This window comes from Scyliorhinus torazame, chromosome 17 (assembly GCF_047496885.1).
Source record: "Scyliorhinus torazame isolate Kashiwa2021f chromosome 17, sScyTor2.1, whole genome shotgun sequence".
Taxonomy (NCBI): Eukaryota; Metazoa; Chordata; class Chondrichthyes; order Carcharhiniformes; family Scyliorhinidae; genus Scyliorhinus; species Scyliorhinus torazame.
The window spans coordinates 8,323,977-8,329,976 of record NC_092723.1 but is presented as its reverse complement, the minus strand read 5'-3'; positions in this window follow the sequence as shown (position 1 = coordinate 8,329,976).

Below are 6,000 nucleotides of genomic sequence, written 5' to 3'. Positions count from 1 at the left end.
TGAGAGGATTGATATAAATGGTTTATGAATTTATAAGTACTAAGATTTTTACGCTTATAAAAAAAGCACCTACATTTGTGAAACTGACAGTCAGGGACCTGTACACCGACGGCAGTGTCACAACACTGGACGAACTGACAGTGAAATTCCAGCTAGCCAGGGGGAACGAGCTAAGTTACCTGCAACTCAAAAACTTCCTACGAAAGGAGACACGGACTTACCCACAGCCACCACGACAGACATATGGACGCAAGCATATTAGCAAAAGGAAACTGTAGCGACATGTATGACCGACTGGTAGAAGGGGCCGACACCGTACTGGACGCAACGAGAATGAAATGGGAGGAGGACCTGGGGATCGAAATAGGGTGGGGACTCTGGAGCGAAGCACTGCACAGGGTCAACTCCACCTCCATGTGCGCAAGGCTCAGCCTGACGCAACTAAAAGTGGTACACAGAGCCCACTTAACAAGAACCCGTATGAGTAGGTTCTTCCCGGAGGTGGAGGATAGATGTGATCCGTGCCAAGGAGGCCTTGCCAACCACGCCCACATGTTCTGATCTTGCCCCAGACTTGCTGGGTACTGGACAGCCTTCTTCGAGGCAATGTCCAAAGTGGTGGGGGTGAGGGTGGAGCCATGCCCGAAAGTGGCGGTCTTCGGGGTTTCAGACGAGCCAGATCTATTCCTGGGGAGGGGGGCAGACGCCCTTGCCTTTGCCTCCCTGATCGCCCGCAGTAGAATCCTGTTCGGCTGGCGGTCAGCAGCACCACCCAAAGCTGCAGACTGGCTGGCGGTCAGCAGCACCACCCAAAGCTGCAGACTGGCTGTCCGACCTCTCGGAATGTCTCCAAATGGAGAAAATCAAATTTGCCATTCGAGGGTCAGACGACGGCTTCCACAGAACGTGGGAGCCATTCACCCAATTGTTCCGGGACCTGTTTGTGGCCAACGAACAAGCAGAAGAATAGCCAGGTAGCCAAGAATCAGGGGAAAGTAGCCAAGGCGAGAGAGGGAGAGATAGACCGGGAGAGTGGGGGACGGGGGAGGACAGCTCAATCTAAGAGGAAGGAATAGGGGGGGTGTGAGTGGAGAGAGAGAAGGGAAGAGACAGGGAACAATAGAGGAGAGCCAGGGAGGTGGGGGGGGGGGGTGCAGGGAAATGTTAACTAACTTGACATCCTCAGGAACAGAGAAAAAGGAGAATACAGGCGGACGACGGGAGGGCCGGCTGAAGCGGCAGCGAGCACGAGAAGACAACGGCGGCAAAATCCGTCCGGGAGAAGCGAGGGGCAACAGCGGCACCAGACCCATTCGAGGAGTGCCCTCCGGAATTGTCTCTCTGGCACAAACAGGTGGCAGAATGCCACGAGGGCAGCACATAGCATCGTGATTAGCACAGAAATGGTGGGGATTCTAAATCAATATTTTGCCTCAGTTTTCATGGTGGAGGACACCAGAGGCATTCCAATAGTAACAGGTAATTCAGAGGTAATAGAAAGGGAGTAACTTGAAACAATCATTATCAAAAAGGAAAAAGTACTAAACAAACTATTGGGGTTGGAGTCAGACAGTCCCCAGGGCCTGATGGGTCTTAAAGGAAGTGGCAGGGAGATAGTGGATCCATTGGTTATAATTTTCCAAAATACCCTGGATGAGGGAAAGGTTCCAATGGATTGCAAAAATGCTACTAAAATCATAGAATCCCTACAGTGCAGAAAGAGGCCATTCAGCCCATCGAGTCTGCACCAACCCTCCTATCCAGGTCCAATTCCCCGCCCCATTCCAATAACCCTGTAATCCCGTCTAACCTTTGGACACGTAGGGGCAATTTAGCTTGAGAAAGCAATCTGAGAATGCCTTAATTTTATCTAAAAGAGCAGGCAATTATTATTTGAAAATATTATTGCTACCAAACCTCACAATTTGATTTTCATAGGTCTGATTGTTTGTTTGGTGTCAAATAACAGGTCGCTGGAAATATCACATGACATGAATGCTGGAAAACTTCAATATAATCTGAGAGTATATTTATTTGATTAATAACATCATGTATGCATATATTTTGGGGGCAATTAAGTAGAGTTTTTAAAAATGTGAATTAAACTAAATAACTATGTTGTCAATAGAAGCATTTTGAATCACAATTCCAGCCAGTAAAGTTGTACAGTGTTCAAGAACATCTATAGCACTTGGAGCGGACACTGCAGCAGGAACTTGTAATTTTATGATCAGAATTCAGCTAGAGATATTTGTAATTCACCCAAAATAAGAATAGTGAAGGTAACTTTGATATTTCAAGGGCAGCACAGTGGGGCAGAGGTTAGCACTGCTGCCTCACGACCCCGAGGACCCGGGTTCAATCCCGGCCCCGGGTCACTCCCCGTGTCTGTGTGGGTCTCACCCCCACAACCCAGAAAGATGTACAGGGTGATGTGTTGGGTGCTCGGGATCCGTGGAACACATACAGGCCACCAACACTTAAAATAGTGCAACACTATTTTATTAAGTCAGAAACTGTTGAACATACTTTCACTGTGGGTTAACACGATATTAGATTGAACTAAAGACCTATGCCTTGTCCTAACCAGTCTATGCACTCAGCACATGGTGAAGATCTGTGCTGCAAGCTGTAAGCTCTGTCCTACTAGGAGGCTGCATCCCGAATGAGTGGGAACTCTGATGCCCCCTGTCTGTATAGTGAATGTGCTCTAACTGGTGATTGGCTGCGGCGTTGTGTGTGTTGATTGGTCCCACTGTCTGTCCATCAGTGTGTGTGTGTCTGCACCATGATATACTGGTGTATATTATGACATCCCCCTTTTATAAAAGAATGTATGTGTGTGGCAATAAATAATGTATGGTGGGAATGTTCCTAACTACGTGTGGGGTGCGAAGACATATTTACAGGACTACGTACATGAGAACTAAGCTATTTACATGGGAAGGTGCCTGGTGCAGAGAAGCAGTATGCAACAAGAGTAACAAGATGAACACTATATACAGACCAGGGAAACGATCAAACAAAGCAACAAAACAATTTAGAAAGTCTATAAGTCCGCAAGGTTCATAAATTAAGTCTCTGAGGTGGGTGACGAATTCTGGTTGACCGCGTCAAGGGTGGGTCGAGAGCCGCCGGTTCAGGAGCGGGCTGGACTGTGTCAGAGTCAGGGGGATGCAGAGTGACAGGGATCTCTGCATAGTCCATGGCAGGGTCAGCAGGAGGGCGAGGCAACAGTGGAGGATCACGTAGCGAGCGTGGAACGAGACGAAGGGCGCGTTGATTGCGGCGTAGAATGGAGCCATCTGGTAGACGAACCAGGAACGAGCGGGGGGGCCACCTGCCGAAGGACAACAGCGGTTGCAGACCAGCCACCATTCGGAAGATGGATGCGGACGTTGTCATCTGGAGCCAGAGCAGAGAGATCAGCTGCACGGGAGTCATGAGCCGCCTTGTGCTGTGCACGAGACAACTGCATCCGGCTAAGGACCGGAACGTGGTCGAGGTCTGGGACATGAATGGACGGCACCGTCGGCCTCAGGGTATGACCCATGAGCAACTGGGCTGGCGACAGGCCAGCGGACAGTGGGGCGGAGCGATAGGCCAGCAAGGCGAGGTAGAAATCGGACCCAGCATCGGCAGCCTTGCAGAGGAGCCGCTTGACGATATGTACTCCCTTCTCCGCTTTGCCGTTGGATTGGGGGTACAGGGGACTGGATGTCACATGGGCAAAATTGTACCACCTGGTAAAGTTGGACCATTCCTGGCTGGCGAAGCAGGGGCCATTGTCCGACATAACCGTGAGCGGGATGCCGTGTCGAGCAAAGGTTTCCTTACAGACACGAATGACTGCAGACGAGGTGATGTCGTGCAACCGTATCACCTCCGGGTAATTCGAAAAGTAGTCCACGATCAGGACATAGTCTCTACCCAGCACGTGGAACAGGTCGATGCCCACCTTCGTCCATGGCGACATGACCAACTCATGGGGCTGCAGGGTCTCACGTGGTTGGGACGGCTGGAACCGCTGACAAGTGGGACAGTTGAGCACTGTGTTGGCTATGTCTTCATTAATGCCGGGCCAGTACACTGCCTCTCGGGCCCGTCGGCAGCACTTTTCCACACCAAGGTGGCCCACGTGTAGTTGTTCCAGGACAAGCTGGCGCATGCTATGCGGGATGACAATGCGGTCCAGTTTTAGAAGAACCCCGTCTACTACCGTCAGATCATCTCTGATATTATAGAATTGAGGGCATTGGCCCTTGAGCCACCCATCCGTTAGGTGGCGCATGACACGCTGTAGCAAGGTGTCAGCCGCTGTCTCGCGGCGAATTTGGACGAGGCGTTCATCTGTGGCAGGTAGATTGGAGGCCGCAAATGCCACATGGGCGTCAACCTGGCAGACAAATCCCGCTGGGTCACATGGAGTGTTGACTGACCTGGAGAGAGCATCAGCAATGATGAGGTCTTTGCCTGGGGTGTATACCAACTGGAAGTCATATCGCCGGAGCTTGAGAAGAATACGCTGGAGGCGAGGCGTCATGTCGTTCAAGTCTTTCTGTATTATATTGACCAGCGGGCGATGGTCGGTCTCGATGGTGAATTGAGGAAGTCCGTAGATATAATCGTGAAACTTAACCACACCGGTCAGAAGGTCCAGGCACTCCTTTTCTATCTGCACGTAGCACTGCTCCGTGGGGGTCATGGCGCGTGACGCGTATGCCACGGGGGCCCATGATGAGGCCTCATCACGTTGAAGGAGCACTGCCCCAATGCCGGATTGGCTGGCATCGGTCAAAATTTTGGTCTCCTTTGCTGGATCAAAGAAAGCTAAGACCGGGGCAGTGGTGAGTTTTGTTTTGAGTTCTCTCCATTCGTGCTCGTGGGCAGGGAGCCATTGGAAGTCTGTCGTCTTCCTGACCAGGTTCCTGAGAGCCGTGGTATGAGAGGCGAGGTTAGGGATAAATTTCCCAAACAAATTGACCATGCCCAGAAATCGGAGGACCGCCTTCTTGTCCTCTGGTGTTTTCATAGCTGTGATAGCAGCTACCTTGTCCGCATCCGGCTGCACACCCAACTGGGAGATGTGGTCCCCGAGGAACTTGAGTTCTGTTTGACCAAAAGAGCATATGGCTCTGTTGAGGCGAAGGCCATGCTCATGTATACGTTTGAATACGCGCTGGAGGCAACTAACATGCTCCTGCGGGGTGGTGGACCAAATGATTATGTCGTCGACATAGACACGAACACCTTCAATGCCTTCCATCATTTGTTCCATAAGCCTATGGAACACTTCTGAAGCAGCTTATGATCCCAAACGGCATCCTGTTGTAACAATATCTGCCAAAGGGGGTATTAAATGTGCAAAGTTTCCTGCAGGATTTGTCGAGCTGGATTTGCCAGAATCCTTTTGAGACATCGAGTTTGGTGAAGAGCTTGGCGCGAGCCATCTCACATGTGAGCTCTTGGCGCTTGGGAATTGGATAATGCTCCCTCATGATATTGCGATTTAGATCCTTGGGATCAATGCAAATTCTCAATTCGCCAAACGGCTTTTTTACACATACCATGGAACTGACCCAGTCGGTTGGTTCCGTGACTTTGGAAATCGCTCCTTGGTTCTGGAGGTCCTGCAGTTGCTGCTTGAGGCGGTCCTTAAGGGGTGCTGGGACCCTGCGAGGTGCGTGCACCACAGGCGTGGCATTCTGTTTTAATAAGATCTTGTAGGTGTATGGGAACGTGCCCATGCCCTCGAAGTCGTCGTGGTGCTGTTTGATAATGGCATCGAGTTGCGCCCTGAAGTCGGTGTCCTGAAATGCAGACGTGTCAGCAGGAGAGAGAGAGGGAACTCTCTGAACTAGGTTCAACAGCTTGCATGCCTGCGCGCCAAGCAGGGAGGCTTTCGAGGAGCCCACAATCTCAAAGGGAAGGATGGCTTTGCGTGACCTGTGTGTCATGATATTCAAACACACACATCATGATAGACACACCAACAGACAA